The 17,702-nt window shown below is 36.6% G+C and overlaps 1 long non-coding RNA gene across 1 annotated transcript; it reads left to right on the forward strand.

The window, feature by feature from the left end:
* The first annotated feature begins 273 nt into the window (after positions 1 to 273).
* On the forward strand, positions 274 to 5,781 carry LOC309808272. The gene is made up of 3 exons (XR_014294721.1): positions 274 to 488; positions 2,001 to 2,089; positions 5,680 to 5,781. It is a non-coding gene; the product is annotated as an uncharacterized lncRNA (long non-coding RNA).
* The last annotated feature ends 11,921 nt before the right edge of the window (positions 5,782 to 17,702 follow it).

Below are 17,702 nucleotides of genomic sequence, written 5' to 3' on the forward strand. Positions count from 1 at the left end.
GTAGTATTTTAACATATTTAAATACTGCATCCCTATGAAATTCATTTTGTTAATAAATATGAAAAGAGAATCCACCTTTATTTTTCACAGGTGACCAGGGACTTGTTCAAACACCAACATTTAACTGTATTACACAAAACATTATGCCACTGGTTTTTATGGGTTATCATTATAATTAAAGCTTTATACAACCGTTGTCTTGTGCTGTTTGTTGCTCAATGTCTAAAAGTATTGTTTAATATATATATATATATATTTACTTTTAGCAGTTTAAGCCAGGAGAGTAAATCCATTTCCTATTACTCCATCCTGTCCAGAAGCACAGGTCTTAAGTGAAATTTAATACCAAAGAAACAGTTCCAAATTTTACAACGGATCTATCACTGGTTGTTAGCATATCTTCCCACACCCAAGACACCAAGATACCTTCTACTCACTGTTAAAGCTTTATGATGAGCAAAACTTCCACCACTGTGCTTCCTTAGCATGTGAGTATATTTTTAATTTACTGGTTATATATATTCTCTAATTATCCATTATTTTGTCCTTCTTTTTGATTAGATATTGATATCCACATTTTTTTTTCTAATAGCTCACAGAAATTTCTCTCATTAACAACACCAATAGAAATAACAATAAAAATCGCCTTGGGGGACCAAATTTATATCACATTATCAAGTTTTTATTTTGCTCCCATAAAACTTCTGCAAAATACAACCACTGTCTATCATCAGTATCATTAGAACAAAACCAAGTCATTCTAATCTCAAAAGCACAATATTTTATTTAACTTAATAAATTTCACATTATAAAAATTTTCTCATAGCATCATCCTTAATTCCTCAGTATTCACTAATATTGGGGGATTTTTCTTTCAGTTGAGACTAAGGAAGATTTTATTCATCTCTACAACCTGGTATATATATGTACAATGTTTGTCAAAAGGTGGATATTCAAAAACTTCTTGACTAAATTACGGTAATTCATGTGATCAGTTCTGCAGTTCTTAAAACTTTAAATTACTTGTTAATTCTAAGAGAAAGTCAGATACTTTTTAGAAGGATTTCCAAACCATGCTAAAGTGTCAGCCTTCATTTCCTTGTGTGAGGGAAACAGGAGAGAAATAGATGGTTTTAAAGTTCTCCAAGCTTCTGTGTCCTTTATACATCCACAATTTTAATCCTTATCATTTTCAAGATTTGCTAAATTATTTGAGGTGATCCATTCTCTTATTAAAGTTACATATTTTATGTCACATACTGAGCATATTAACAAATAACTTACTGATAAATGACAATGCCCATAACATCAGGTTAATCTGATTTCCATGAAATGAGCTATAACTTCAAGAATATTAATTCATCTAATAAGGGTGATGATTTACCTAATGTTGCCTAAACTATTTCTCTTGATTATTTAAGAGAGTTTTCCTAGGGGAAAATAGCTGGGAAGTCTATAGAAAAAAAAATACCACCATGATTAATTTAATTCCAGTCTAAAGGACTCCATATATAATGTATTTGAGAAAACCAAGTCACTATTATAGATTCCGATAAATGGTTGTATATATGAGATATTTTTAATGTAACCCAAATTATAAGAAATAGTTTTTTGGTATAGAAGCAACCACTCTTTTACCTAAAGGAAAATATAAAATCTGAGTTCATTGAAAATTTGCCTCATTGCCCTCTGTTAGTTTGTGCCTGCCCCATCCTTAGGGGCCCAGTTAAGGACTATTCTATCATCCATACATCAGAAGAGAATGTCTGTGTTCTATGTTGATAGTCAGTCTAAACAAATATTTATACAGTTGAGATCAGAGGTATAAAATGTCAGTTCCAAATCCACCCATGATGGCACATATACCAGACAGATGACAAAGGTTATAAAGGCCTGTGAAATACTTGAATCATATTTTGCAACCCTTGAAAGAATTCAAGTTGGAGATTAGCAGAAACCAGGCTCAGTTCTGTCCATAATCCCCTTTATCTGTCTTCTAGCCAACAATAGGAAAACCTGAAGCCAAGCTGACAAATAGAGTGTGAAGGGCCTTCTACTGCATTTAAGAAAAAACTGAGACTTGCTATAGGTAGAAATTATCTTTTCTATTACTATTATTGTTGATGTTGTTGTTATTCATAGAAATAATGGGAAAAAAACCCTAAATAACATTATTCTGCTGGATTCTTTACTATATGCAACACAATAAATTAACTCGCTTCATATTAGACTGGGCATATAACATGAAAACATGTGCAGATAAGAGAAATCAGTATCTGTACAGACAAATGCCCCTGTGATAGAGAAATCTATTATTTTAAGTCCAGACAATTAGATCTATTAAGGTGTAAGAGTGTTTCAGTACAGTCCTGCTAAAAGTAAACCTTAAAAGTAAATCGAAAAAAAAAGGAAAACTGATGCCAGTTAGATACAAAATATGAGATTATGCTATGTATATGGGACAGGATAGAACTCTGAATGCACTCACATGTAGGGAAAGCAATATTAGTGACAAATCAACTAATGTCCTTATTGAGCATAGACGTTCCAAGAAGGGTGAAGAGTACTGTATATAAGATGTAAGACTCATAATATTCAAGTTAGTTGTAAAAGAAACAAGGTAAATGCTTTCAGTCAATAGGATAGGCTGAACTGATATTGAGAATCCTTTCTTCCAACCTGAACACACAGTTTGTTATACTTGTGTTTTCTTTTATATGTTGCTTTTACATGTAGCAGCACATAAAAAGAAAATGAACAAGCTTATAAAAAATGGGGGGATCCCCAGTCTCAGGATTTAAGGAGAAAAAACAAATTCAACATTAGAATAGTGAGGAGGAGTTGAAACCAAGAAATTCAAGGGGGCCCTGGAAATAATAAGCCTTGTTTTTGAGGGCTGGCTTTAAATATCTGTTGTCTTATCAGAAAACAGGTAGATGCTGTTGTCTTATCAGAAAACAGCTAGATGCTGGAAAACAATAGAATAATATCTTCAAAGTACTGAGCACATATAGCTGTCCAAATTAAAATTCTACACTTCATTTTCAAAAAACTACTCAAGAACAAGAAGTAAAGAAATTTTCATTCCTAGACAAAGAGGAATTACCACCCACAAACTGTAACAACAACAACAACAAAATGACTAAAGCAGTAGCAGCAGCTATTGGAATTGTCTGAAGGCATTAAAAAATATTCTGATGCCTGAAGCCAATACTTGGAGATTTTTTTTTTAACCAACGTGATCTAGGCAGTGTTTCAATAATGGGAGCTTTAAAAAGTTCTCACATAATTCTCATGTGTTTTAGGCAAGATTGGAGACCATTGTACAAAGAATGTTCTTCAGTAAGAAAGAAAATAAGCATAAAAAGAAGTAGGAAGGTGCACTGAACAGTGACCAGCAAAGAAATTTGTAATGTTGGAATGAATCTGAATAACGGTTGAGTGTAAAAAATAATAGCCAATGGGGGTGTGTACAAAGTAAAACTAAAACACTAGATAATATACTGAAATACTGGAGATCAGATTTAAAATTTGAGGGGTCCATGAACTGCTTAGGAGGAAGATGAGATAATTAGTTTTAGACTTTTTCAAGTTAGACATATATGTCAAATTTTTCAGAAAACACTAAAAATGAAGACTTCATATATGATTCATAAAAAGGTAGACCATAAAAAGAGAATGAAAAATGTGTTTAAATGAAGTTAGTACCGGGAGGGATAAAACATGGAAAAATAAAGGAGAAATAGATCAATAATCACAATACATTTGATCACAGAGACAATAAAAATAAATTTTAAAATTCCAGTTTATGCTGCTTACAAAAGACATATATAAACTATTTTTAAGATGCAATGCAATACTTCACTCGAAGTAATTAATTATATACATGATAAATGATTTTTAAGATTACATATTTGGCATGATGACATGTATATAAATTTTTAAAACTCAAAGCAGTCATGTGTTTTTCATGGATTCATTTGCATATAGTAAAAAGTTCAAGCATGGATTCAAAGTATTTATATTCAATTCATGATACCAGTTATCTAAGAAGAGGAAAAATGGGACTGAAATGAGAATAGAGAGGAGAGAAAAGAAATGTGTGTGTATCTGTGTGTTTGCGTGTGTGTGTGTGAACACATGTACAACAAATATGTGCTTCTTTCACAGCAGGATTCACTGTATTCCATCACAATATTAATAAGATTTCATACAATATGGGCATCTCTGCAGAAATTAAAATTGTCACATGCTTATGTGTATTGGGCAATGAGCTCACCTTACTATTTCCATCCATTCTTCAATTAAAATCTAGAAATGTGAATGGGCTGTTAGAATTTAGTTAGTGAGCCAATTATCTTTACAGAACATGCTAGTTATGCACAGCTTTTCCTTGGCTTAACTATGTTTTCAAATAGCAGGCATTCATTTTATGTCTTTAATTGATGGCTATCACACACAATTAGTTTGAAATTTCTTATCAATATGCTTGAAATATATTTGGTTGAATCATTGGAGTAATCTTTTTTGAACTTACCCAAAAGTATGTGTTTAGCCTTCCTAAACACAGTGGCACATTTCCAAATACAAAGTAGTTGCATTAGAATTATTCCTAATATGAAGTCATTCAATATTTGTGGCAACAAATTTTCTCTTGAAAACTTAGCTTCCAGATGGAAGTAAAGTAAGGGTAGAAATGTATTTAAAGGCAAATTTGAAGATGAGAAATCAAAATTCACATTCCATAGTGAAAGAAAAAGGGTTAGTAATTACAGAGAGAAAGGCAAATACAATGCAAAAATTATTGGAACATATTTTGCTCAATTACAAACAAACTTACGTGGTAAGTTGTAGCTTCCATTATTGCACCAATTTGTAGCATATTTTAATATTTTCATTTTGAAAGGAAAATTTTAAAAAGTCATCTCTTGTTTTTTTAGAAAGAATCTAGAGTGGTTGAAGTGAAATAACTTTCAGAAAATGTGTTAAAATGGGGCTACAAAAGACTTAGGAGGACATAAGCTTGGTTCTTATTATTGACAGTTTGCAAATCAGCCATGGGGATACACATTATTTCCAATTTAAAATGAATGATGATTCTATATACATATATATGCATCTTATCATATTGATTATAAACCAAGTAAAATCTCATGAAATCTAAGTATGTTTGAAAAACTTAAACCTATTTTTATGTTTTTCCAAACACTAGAAAATGAAAGCAATTTCTGTTGTTTGTCATTTTCTTTTGGACTCTCTTGGCTTCCTGAAAATGATTATGTCAAGATATTGGAGAAATATTCATAGGAAGCAACAGAGGCCATGAGAATAGAGACCTACACTGCTTCCTCATTAGAAAAAATAAAACAAAAATTCCTGTCTATCCATTTCAACTTACACTCAGGGATGCTTATAATATAGAATTTGAAAGTTGAATACATACTAGTTGTCAAGTAGTCAGCCCTGTTGATTATTCATGCATTCCCTCCTAAGTATGTTGTTCTTAGAATTCAGAGGGGTCCTTTAATCACACCCCCCATCTTGACTACTCACATCTCCAGATTTTCCTACTTCACGGCATATTGGTGTTTAACTTATTAAACAAATATTTGTTGAACACTTACTATGCATGCTAAGCAAAGGGGATCAAAGATGAATGAATATTCATTTGTCTTTAAGGAGACACAGTCTACTGGAGAGAGGCAGAACTGTGAGCAGATGACTGCATAAAGAGGCAAAGTCACGTCTTATTTATTCAGAGGAAGAAGTCCCCGTGATCAAGCAACAAGTAAAATCATTTCAGTGTGCAAGACATGGATTTCTGATTGAAAATGCACAAGCATATTTATTATCCATCATAGATGATCACCTATTATAATCAGTGAGATTTCTTAATGGCACAGCATCTAGAGGAGGACGTCATGCATGAACCTGTCATATTCAGAAAGTAAGGAAGTGGCACAGTGGGAACAATTCAGGAAAGTAAATAAACATGACAGTAGATTTAAAATCTACTTTAACTGTTCTTACTATTATTAATCTATTTGGGCAAGTAGTAGTTTTCATTGATGTTAGCATTTTTTCACCCACGACTTGAAATCAGACATTAAATATTAATATTATAAAAACGTTACAAATCGAATTCATTCACAAATTTATAAAAATAGATCAGCACCAGAGACCTATTTATTGGAAACAAAGTAGGTAGAACAATGAAACTCATTTATAGTTCCTCCTCAACCAAAGTGGACAGAAGTTTTATATGTAGAGGTCAATCCTGGGCCAGAGGCTATTTAATATTTTCATCAAGTCTAGGATGATAGAAAAGCATGTGGATTTAGTCATTTACAGTTCTCTTTAGTTGATAAGACTGATTAATACTTTGTCAAGATCAAAATTCAACATGACCGTAATATGACCTTGACAAATTGGAGAAGTGGTTTAAAACAATGCAATTTAATAAGTCTAAGGGTCAGATATGGGCTTTAAAGGGATTGGGAAGGAAATGGAAATTATAATAATGTAGGTGATACCATGCCAGTGAGAATGCATTTGTGTGTGTAATATACTATGTAACAAATAATATTGAGTATGACTTGAGTCAAGAATATAGCAATAGCTTTTAGTTTTTTTCTCTCTCTCACCATGGCATAGTGCTTACTCACTCACAAATATTTCTAATACATGTCATCAAAATTTCATCATTAAATCCTGTATCCCTGCTGATAAAATTAAAAGTAATTCTAAGATATATAAATGAAGAGAAGGGTATAAAGGTACAAATAAGTGGGTGAATATTAATGAAATTACTTTGTATTGTGCTTTACAAATACGATTTATGCATTTATCTTGTTACTAACACATTCATTCATTCATTCATTCAGCAATCATTACATATTTATAGAACTTCTACTATGTCCCAGGCACTGCATTAGGTGCTGGTAATACAAGGTGTGGAAAAGCAAGCATTGTCCATATTTCTTAGAGCCTGCAGTCTAAAGAATAATTACTAATTGTAGTAAATATAGACAGGGTACTATGAGCCATGGGACAGGGAGCCTTTCTCACCTGGAAGGATGAGGAAAGGCATCCCTTGTGAAATGTCTTCTTAACTGAAGTATGACGTAGGTAGCCTAAGGGGACAAGGGAGTAAAGGAGTAAGTATTTCTTGCAAAGGGGAAAGCAAGTGTTAAGAATTTGAGCTTCAAAAAAGGAATGCTTCACGTTGATATTACAGTCTCAACAAATACAATTAAATTTCTGGTTGTTAATACATTGCATAAAAGTGGAGGAGTGGATTTCTGCCAAAATTAGGGCATATAGTTAGGATTAGAAATGTGCTCTGTGATATCAGTGACTTTAACATTGCAGTGAGACTGGGAGAAAAAAACGTACAAAGAGGCTATCCTCTGGACCCAATGGCACTGATGTACATCAAGGCTTTTGCTGAAGTAGAAAACCTGCTATTGATATTGAGATGCTCTTGAATGAAACAATGACTTCAAATAAGAGTTCCAAACTGAAACTCAGAAAGACCAGCAATCTGACATGACTTAAATTTGAACTGCTTCTCAGATAGGCAATTTATACTTTGGGGTAAATGGAAACTGGGCTTGGTTTCACTAATGATATCAATGACATTTTGCTATTAAATTTGGTTTAATATTTTCATTTTACAAATCCCTAACTTCAAAAACTCTCTAAGGGAAAGTAAGGGGAAAAGGATAGGACTAACTTGTTTAGTTACATTACCTTGAATTTTACATTTAAATTGAGCTGCGCTATCTCCACCAATGCTTGACTAGAAGCCTGCACAGTGAGTAGTTGTAATGGAGGAGATTGACTCATTTTAATGGCCACATCTGATGGATCTCAAAGAAATTCAGGTAAAACAACTCTCTGCATAGTTCATAGTCAACTATTTATACTTACAGAAAAATGCCAAAGCCTAGAAAACTTTAAATGGTGGATAATCAGCAACATTCACATTTTTCCTTGAGGTTTTCAGGATTGTACAAACACATTTAGGCTTTGAAAGACACGTTTTGGAACTTTACTGGAGGTATTCTAAGAAATACCTTCATGTTAAAACAATCTCCAAATATTTTAGGAATAACTAGTATCTCTCCGTAAATAATTCATGCCTTAATTAATTATTATCATTGTTAGAAATTCATACTGAAGTATTTCAGAAAAAGATGACATATTAAGAATGTGACACTGCTTCCATGTCATATAAGAGCATGAGGATATCTCTATTATGAAACTTACTGCATTTTGCTACAACATTTTTGTCTATCTTCTCTTCCAGATTACAAGCTTCTTAAAAAATAGACTGTGCACAGATCTAACTTTCTGGCCTACATTTGCAGCACTGGAGACTACTATTGAAATATTAATTCAAAGGATATTTTAGAAAACATTATAGACAGAACTCTACCATAAAAGAGCATATATAAATATAGCATATTTTCTGATGTTATTGAATCATCTTAAATATTGGTTAATGCAAATTTCAATCTCTAAGGCACTTCTACAACATACCTGAAAAATGATCGTCATCTTGTACTTGAATGTCCTCACTGAGAAAGAAATTGCCAACTCAAAATAAGTTTATTTCATTTTTAGGAAGCTCTAATTGTTAGAAAACTCACTCTTAAAATAAGTTAAAATCTCTATTCCTCAACTTCTATGCATTTTCTTGGTTTTTAAATTAGGGGCAACTTGATCTTTTTTTGATTTTACAGCTCTAACATAGCTAAAGCTGGCGTTCAGGTCCATTGCCCACTTACCTACTCTTCATAATTATTTTATTAAAAGAAATATATTGTGGTATAATATAAAAAATATACTAACTTGAATGTCTACTTTAATGAATTTTGACAAATGTAAATATTTTGTAACTCTGTTTCCATCAAGGTAGACAATTTTCCTATTACCCCCCTTTGCAGTTTTCCCTTTCCTCTTTGCAGTCACTCTCTACTCCATATTTGATACAGGCAACTGCTGATATGTTTTCTGTCGCCATAGATTCATTTTTCCTTTTCTAGAAAGTCATATAAACAGAAACATAAAGTACATACTCTTGTGTGTCTAGCTTTTTTCTCAGCATAGTGTTTCTGAGATTCATCCTTGTTGCATTCCTCATAATTCTATCCTTCTACTGCTGTATGATATGACATTGTATGGATATACCACAACTGGTTCACCCATATAAATCTTGTTGGAGATTTTCTGATGATGGCCATTCTGACCGGTGTGAGGTGATACCTCAACGTAGTTTTGATTTGCATTTCTCTAATGATTAGTGATGTTGAGCATCCTTTCATGTGTTTGCTGGCAATCTGTATATCTTCTTTGGAGAAATGTCTATTTAGGTCTTTTGCCCATTTTTAGATTGGGTTGTTTGTTTCTTTGATATGGAGCTGCATGAGCTGCTTCTAAATTTGGGAGATAAATCCTTTGTCAGTTGCTTCATTTGCAAATATTTTCTCTCATTATGAGGGTTGTCTTTTCGTCTTGTTTATGGTTTCCTTTGCTGTGCAAAAGCTTTGAAGTTTCATTAGGTCCCATTTGTTTATTTTTGTTTTTATTTCTCTAGGAGGTGGGTCCAAAAGGATCTTGCTGTGATTTATGTCATAGAGTGTTCTGCATATGTTTTCCTCTAGGAGTTTGATAGTGTCTGGCTTTACATTTAGGACTTTAATCCATTTTGAGTTTATTTTTGTGTATGGTGTCAAGGAGTGTTCTAATTTCATACTTTTACATGTACCTGTCCAGTTTTCCCAGCACCACTTATTGAAGAGGCTGTCTTTTCTCCACTGTATATTCTTGCCTCCTTTATCAAAGATAAGGTGACCATATGTGTGTGGGGTTATCTCTGGGCTTTCTATCCTGTTCCATTGATCTATATTTCTGTTTTTGTGCCAGTATCATATAAATGCTGGAGAGGGTGTGGAGAAAAGGGAACCCTATTGCACTGTTGGAGGGGATGTAAATTGATACAGCCACCATGGAGAACTGTATGGAGGTTCCTTGAAAAACTAAAAATAGAACTACCATACGACCCCGCAATCCCAGTACTGGGCCTATACCCTGAGAAAACCATAATTCAAAAAGAGTCATGTACCAAAATGTTCATTGCAGCTCTATTTACAACAGCCAGGACATGGAAGCAACCTAAGTGTCCATCATCGGATGAATGGATAAAGAAGATGTGGCACATATATACAATGGAATATTACTCAGCCATAAAAAGAAACAAAATTGATGTATTTGTAATGAGGTGGATGGACCTAGAGTCTGTCATACAGAGTGAAGTAAGTCAGAAAGAGAAAAACAAATACCGTATGCTAACACATATATATGGAATCTAAGGGAAAAAAAGGTCATGAACAACCTAGGGGTAACACGGGAATAAAGACACAGACCTACTAGAGAATGGACTTGAGGATATGGGGAGAGGGAAGGGTAAGCTGTGACAAAGTGAGAGAGTGACATGGACATATATACACTACCAAACGTTAAATAGATAGCTAGTGGGAAGCAGCCGCATAGCACAGGAAAATCAGCTCGGTGCTTTGTGACCACCTAGAGGGGTGGGATAGGGAGGGTGGGAGGGAGGGAGACGCAAGAGGGATGAGATATGGGAACATATGTATATGTATAACTGATTCACTTTGTTATAAAGCAGAAACTAACACACCACTGTAAAGCAATTATACTCCAATAAAGATGTTTAAAAAAAAATCTTGGATATTTTGGTCATATACAGTTTTACCTATTATGAATAATGGTGTTACACATTTTTGTGAACAAATTTGTGTGACCTAAGACTTCATATCTCTTGGATAAGTATGAACTATTAGGTAATTGCTTGGTCATATGCAAATGTATATTTAACTTTAAAGCTTTCATGCTACAAGCCCATTAACAATGTATTCATGTTTCTCTAGGTCCACACCAAAACTTGATATTAACAGTTTTTTAAATTTTAGACATTATAGTGGTATGTAGTGGTATCTCATCATAATTATAATTTGTACGTCTTTGATGGAGCAATCTCTAAATATATATAAATTATATATACTTAATATATATGTTGTATACAATATATGTAAATATTTTAATTAATTTTTTGGAGTATAGTTGATTTACAATGCTGTGTTAGTTTCTGCTGTACAGCAAAGTGAGTCTGTTATACATATACATATATCCACTCTTTTTTAGTTTCTATTCCCATATAGGTCATTACAGAGTACTGAATACAGTTCCCTGTTCTATACAGTAGGTTCTTATTAGTTATCTATTTTATATGTAATAGTGTGTATATATATATATATATATATATATATATATATATATATATATAAAAAATGTAATTAGGCACTTAAAAATAAAAGGAAGACATGCAAATAGCCAATAGGCATATATTCATGGATACATATACTTTATATTTATATATATAACATATCCATAAATATATTTTTGCCATTTTCTCCCATTGGATTGTCTTTTTATTTTTGAAGTGTAAAAATTCTTTCATCTGTATCTAAGTTCTTTGCCAGATATTGATATTGCAAACATTTTCCAAGTTTGATCTTTCCTGTTGATTTTCTTAATTTTGATTTTTATTCAGCAGAAAGTTCCCTTTCCTCTGTGGCTGTCACTGCCTTGTCAGGGTTGGGTTCTGATCCCTAGTCGTTGGAGCAGAGGCCCTCAGGTCTGTTTCTTAGCTGTGTTTCTGATCTGCGGTGTGAGGTCGGGAGGACTGGAGCACCCCCACTGGGACAGAAGCCGTTGAGTATTCCTCCTCTGGAGGTGTCCACCTGTGGGTGTGCTCTGTTTTGTCTCCTTCCCGCCCATTGTGTGGGCTTACAAAGTACACTGCTGTTGGTACTGCTCTCAGTCCCACCTTAACCATGGTTATGGCGGCAACTGGCCCTGGTGACTCAGGCATCATTTTCACCAGGCCACTGGCCCAGATCCACTGAGGTCAGGTCCCAGGACTGCGGTAATTATGTACCTGGACACACTATGTGAGATACGGAGGCAGCTCAGACTCTGGCCTGGCCAAACCCCAGCATGTATGTGCCCACAAAACCCACAGCTGCTAAAGCCAGACCTGTCTCAGCTGCAGGAGCACTTGTCCATTGGGATGTTCCCAGGTGCTGAATTTAGGAAGCCATCAGAGGAAGTGTAATGCCATGATTTGCACAGCCATGAGGAGAGGTTTCAGCTCTTCTTCCTTAGTTGCATGTCCCCTGGAACTCAGCTGTGGTTTCAGCCCCATCTCTGCATGTGGGCGACCCACTGGCGTCTGCTCCCAAGGCTGCTGGAGCACATGAGCTTGTCAGGCAGGAGGATGTAGAAGCGGCAATCAGGGCAGGCAGGCTGCCCAGGTGAGAGGGTGCTCGGTGGCTATGGGATGTACGAGCCTGTCAGGCAGGAGGGAGTCAAGGTGGCAAGCTGGGCAAATGGGCCACCCAAGCAGGAGAGTGCTGAGGTGATGATGGCTGGGGGCCCGTGAGCCACTCTGGCAGGAGCCCTTCCTAGTGCCTGTGGAGGCAGGGGCCAGTGCGTGAGGAGAGAGGCTGCAATGGGGGCCCCGCCCTTTGTGCATCACTCAGCAGTGGCACTTTGCTTCTCTGCTGGTCTGGGCTTCCTCCAGGAGCATTCCTTGTTGTGGAGCTCCTCACTCCTATCCCCTTGAGCTGTCCCCTCACAGCCAACATCATTCCCCTTCCTGGGTCTGCTCTTCAAACCCCACATTCCAACACTCAGCCCCCCGTGTGCACCAGTGGTCCCCAGCTGCTGGGGCATGCAGAGCTGTGGCCAGACCACTTGTGTAGGCCTCACTCTCTCCTGCCTGCCACAGACTGGTTGCTGCACTGTTCTCTGAGCCACCAAATTTCTCCTTCTGCCCCAGCTTCTCTCCCCGCTGCTTCCCCAGATGCGGGAACCTCTTCTCACCTTCAGCTCCGCTCCCCCGCCCAGGGTCACAGGTCACATCCCACTTCATCTGCTCTTCCTTTTCCCTTCTTCTTTCTTTCGTCCTACCTGCTTACGTGGGGATCGTTCTTGTCCTTTCAGGTGCCTGAGGTCCTCTGCTAGTGTTTATCAGGTGCTCTGGGAGAATTGTTCCATTTGTAGATGTATTCTTGATGCATTTGTGGGGAGATATGAACTCCACATCTTCCTACTCCTCCGTCTTCTTGACTGACTAGTCAGCAGTTTGAGTTTTAAAAGGCCACTTTTTCCCCTTTTTTAACCTTGGTTTCAGGTTCTACCTAATTTAGCTAATTAGGCTCAGTCTCAGGTCATTGTGGTCTGTATTTACATTTCTGATTTGTACCGATTTGCAAGAGAAAGACAGTTGCTTTTAATTCCCCAAAGAACTGGCCTGTCACCTAAATAATATTAAAAGATTGATTTGCCCAACTACGTTTTCTTTAACTTGCTTTTCTGTATCAGTGAGAAGATTTCCAACTAGACTGAAATTTCAGAATTCTATAGTCTAGAACTTTATGGTTTAATTGATCATACCTTCTAAACTTGCATAAGGCATTCAACAAAGACCCTCTTTGTGAGTGCACAGGTTAGACCCAGAGTAAAGTCTCCATTATTTATTTTTATTATCCCTTAAATATTAGCTGTCAGTTTTTACTTTATATTGTATAGGCTCAGCTAATCCCACTGGTTTCCTTTAGTATGTTTAATTAATATTTCCTTCATATGCCATCTTATAATATCAGGCAGGGGAAGAATTCCCCAGTGAAACATGTCTATCCCACACAATATAATTAGGCAAAAGAGAGGTAATTATCTTACACAATGCCCATTTAAACATACCAATTTTAAAAAGACTCTGGGGTCCCCAGAGAGTGGTTGAACCAAGGGACTCAGGCACTTTTGTCAATCTTTTAACTTGATTAATTGGTCTAACTTTTGCCCCAAGTAATTGTTGGTCAGGTATCTCAGTGTAATTTTACGTGTATAAAATTTACATGTAATAAAATATACGTATTTTAAACTGGGGTAAATAGGGCAGACTTGTTTGGGTCTGGCCCTTTAATGTTGATGACAAGTAGGAGATCCCTTTGGCCCATCCAATCTTAGGCAGTATTGTACCCAATCTTTGATTTATCTCATTAATGTCTGTTTTATTTATCCCACTTTAAAATAACCATCTAAAGATTTCTTATTCATTTAGGAGAAGTCCCTTTAAAATTTCCACCTTGTTGGGAAAAAGTTTTTAGGCTTTTCCTTCAGTTTTTTTCCCTGTTACTTAACCTAATTAACAATAATTATTCTAATGTTTTTATTAGCATCTGTAAGACCCATTTAGGGGAAGCAGAGACCACAAATAAGGTTTCCCAAACCAATTTTTTGGGTTTGTTTGAAACTAAAGGAGTTTTTAGGTTAACCATTATATGACTAATTTCCAGCATTTCCGCCCCCCCCATAGGAGCCAATGAAACAGCTGTTTATAATGAGAGCTCTCTAAAAATTTACCAATTTAGAAGTTTCTCCAATTTGAAGGATCCATCTTCTGGCCATAAATGAGGTATACCTTAATAGTGACTCAAACCAATAAGACGCAAGAGGCTTCCCCACAAAAGAGTGTAAAGGATGCTGTCTAAATAAGATCCAGAAAGTTTACTCCCAAAAGTAGTTTAAGAAAGTAATGGTCTTTGTTGTACAGGCTGACACAATGAAGGTTAAGATGGCAAAAAGCCCCTGAGAGTTGTACAGTCAGACAAAAGACTACTCAGAATCCCAGTCTATTTGACTGGCTGCCAAATGTACACCATATAAGTACTTTTGGATGGTAGTGACCAAGTTCTCAAAACACACACACACACACACAGAAGAATATCAGAACACTTACATTTCAAAGACACGGGAAGAGAAATGCAAGTTTCCCCTAGAAAGCCTTTTGTTTTTTTGAAGTCAGAATTCTGAAAAGATGTTTTTATCGAGCCAGCTTTTTCTAACTTAACTGCATATGCAATAAAAGAGTCCTATCTTAGTCATTTTTAGGGCAAGATTTTCTTTAAGTCCCACGTAAGTAAGCACTTGTAAATGTAAATTTTGTATGGACATAAACCTGGCCAGGATATCCGTTGGAGGCTGGAAATCTGTTGTTCCTTTTTCTTTTGTATTGAAAGCTAAGTTCCCCATTCTGAGTTCAATTTGTGAAGATCACTTTTATTTTGACAAACTCTATTAAAGTAGCCAATTCAAGGAAGACAGGTTAGTCTTCCACCTAATTACCCAGTCCAACTTTTACTCAGTGTCTTTCACCTGAGCAAAGTCTCCCCAGTCTTTCAGCTGAGGATAAACCACACAGTGTCTACACTGAGCAAGATCTTCCCAGTGTCTTTTAAGTGAGGCTAACCCACTTGAGCAAAAGTCTTCCCAGTGTTTTTCTACTGAGGATAAGCTCTCAGTGTTTAAACTGAGTAAAAATCTTCCCAGTGTCTTTCACTGAGGATGACCCAGGTACTTCTTCTTGAAACCAAGTTTCAAGGATAACCTACTACTCAAGAGAAGAGTTGAACACCACTGCATACAACTTAGGATCATCAACCAAAACTGGAGATCCAAGAACCAGGAGATACTCACCCAAATTCGTCTGGACTCTCTGAGAAAGCGGACAGGCCCAAGAAGCCTCTGCTGGTGCCAGGACTCTGGATCCTCATAGAGTTCAGGCAAAGAAGAAAAGTCTGCTCTGGGCCCCTTCATTGGTTGCCAAGACTGCTGACTGAAAACTATGCACAACCCAAAAGGAGAATTATGTTTTATTTGGCAGATTTTCTGAGGACTTAAGCCCAGAACACAGCCTGTCAGATCACTCTGAGGAACTGCTCAGAAGACCTAAGGGAGGAGTCAACCAAAACCAGGTAGTCAGAACATCAAAAGTTACTATTAATTAAAGAAAACTAGACATCTCAAGTTAAGGACTTTAGCACTTTTCTATGTATGAGAAGATGAAAGAATCTGGGCTCTGTGAAATCATTCCTTTGATGTGCACCTTAACTCTAGAATCAGTACCCTGTTTTTCTCCATCCCGAATCCCCTCAAGGTGCACAGTTGAGGGTTCCTGCTTTGACATCTGACTTGATGACTGCAACATCCTTTGTCTACTGATATGGCAGGGAACATTTTTCATCCACGGGTAAGAAATTGAGGAGAAAATTAACATAATTCAAGGTATAAAACCATTACAATATTAAAAATTCCCAAATGTCAAACAAACATAAGTACCCTTGACCTGTAAAATGGAAGATGCCAAAGAAGGGAAAAAAAGAAACAATAAAGAAAATGTAGAAAATAAAGCATAAAATAAGATGGCAGAAATCAATAACAGTAGAACAATAATTAAATAAATCAAGGTAAATGTTATCATAAGATTTTTAAATTTCCAAAAAAAAAACCCCATCAAACAAAACATATTGAAAATAAAGTAATAGAGAAAATTTAGAGAGCAAATATGAATGCAAAGAAGACCTGTTAGGTAGTTAGTCAGACATTAGCAGCAAGGAGGTGACAGTGGTGAGAAAGACAAGAAGAAGAAATTGAGTCACACGCAGCCATCTGGGGACTCTCCCTTGACTCCACCCAGAACGGGAGAAACTATGGTCTGGTGGTGGGCAGCTTATCCTGATAAAGAGAGGCACAGTAACACAAGGGGACTTCTCCAGGCTGTGCATGCCCAGACCAGACAGGCGTATAACCTATAGTAAATCCAAACTCATTATACCATAATTACAATAAATTACATGTGGTTTTGCCCCTCCCCCCACCCAGTAGGCATTTCTTGGGGATTCAAGGATGAGAGCATGCGCAGCAGAAAACTTGTTCCATAGCTCAGGACTGTCAATCAAATAATGATCCTTGTCACTCACCCCCGCCTCTCTGCCAAATGCTCCTTAAAAGCGCTCGTAAGGGGCTTCCCTGGTGGCGCAGTGGTTGAGAATCTGCCTGCTAATGCAGGGGACACGGGTTCGAGCCCTGGTCTGGGAGGATCCCACATGCCGCGGAGCAACTAGGCCCATGAGCCACGACTACTGAGCCTGCGCATCTGGAGCCTGTGCTCCGCAACAAGAGGCCGCGATAGTGAGAGGCCCGCGCACCGTGATGAAGAGTGGCCCCCGCTTGCTACAACTAGAGAAAGCCCTCACACAGAAATGAAGACGCAACACAGCAAAAATAAATAAATTAATTAATAAAAACTCCTACCCCCAACATCTTCTTTAAAAAAAAAAAAAAAAGTGCTCATAAGCCTTTATAGGAATGCTGCTTTCAATTTGCAGAAACAGTACACCCATCCCCCCCGCCATCCCGAGAGTGTACCTTTGCTTCGATATACTTTGCTTTGGGCTTGCTTCACTTCGCTGAAATAGCCTGTTCTCAGAAACAGCCTGCTCTTTCTCTCTCCTTCTCTCTCTCCCTCTCTGAGAGTGTACCTATGCTTAAATCAACTTTGCTTTGTGCTTAAGCTTAACATGGTAGTTTGCGATCCTTTGCTTACTATCATGGAACCAAGATAGCTGGTCCAGGCCTTCCACTGACCTCCTCGGTTGAAGCTATTTTGTTACAAAGCATGTCCACATGGTGACAGACCTAAGTCTAAATTTTGATAAAAGGTTGAATTAAGGTGAGAATATCATATGGGAGGGAAAGACTGTAGGAAAAAT

Source organism: Mesoplodon mirus, assembly GCF_964341445.2.
Source record: "Mesoplodon mirus genome assembly, chromosome: 1".
NCBI classification, from domain to species: domain Eukaryota; kingdom Metazoa; phylum Chordata; class Mammalia; order Artiodactyla; family Ziphiidae; genus Mesoplodon; species Mesoplodon mirus.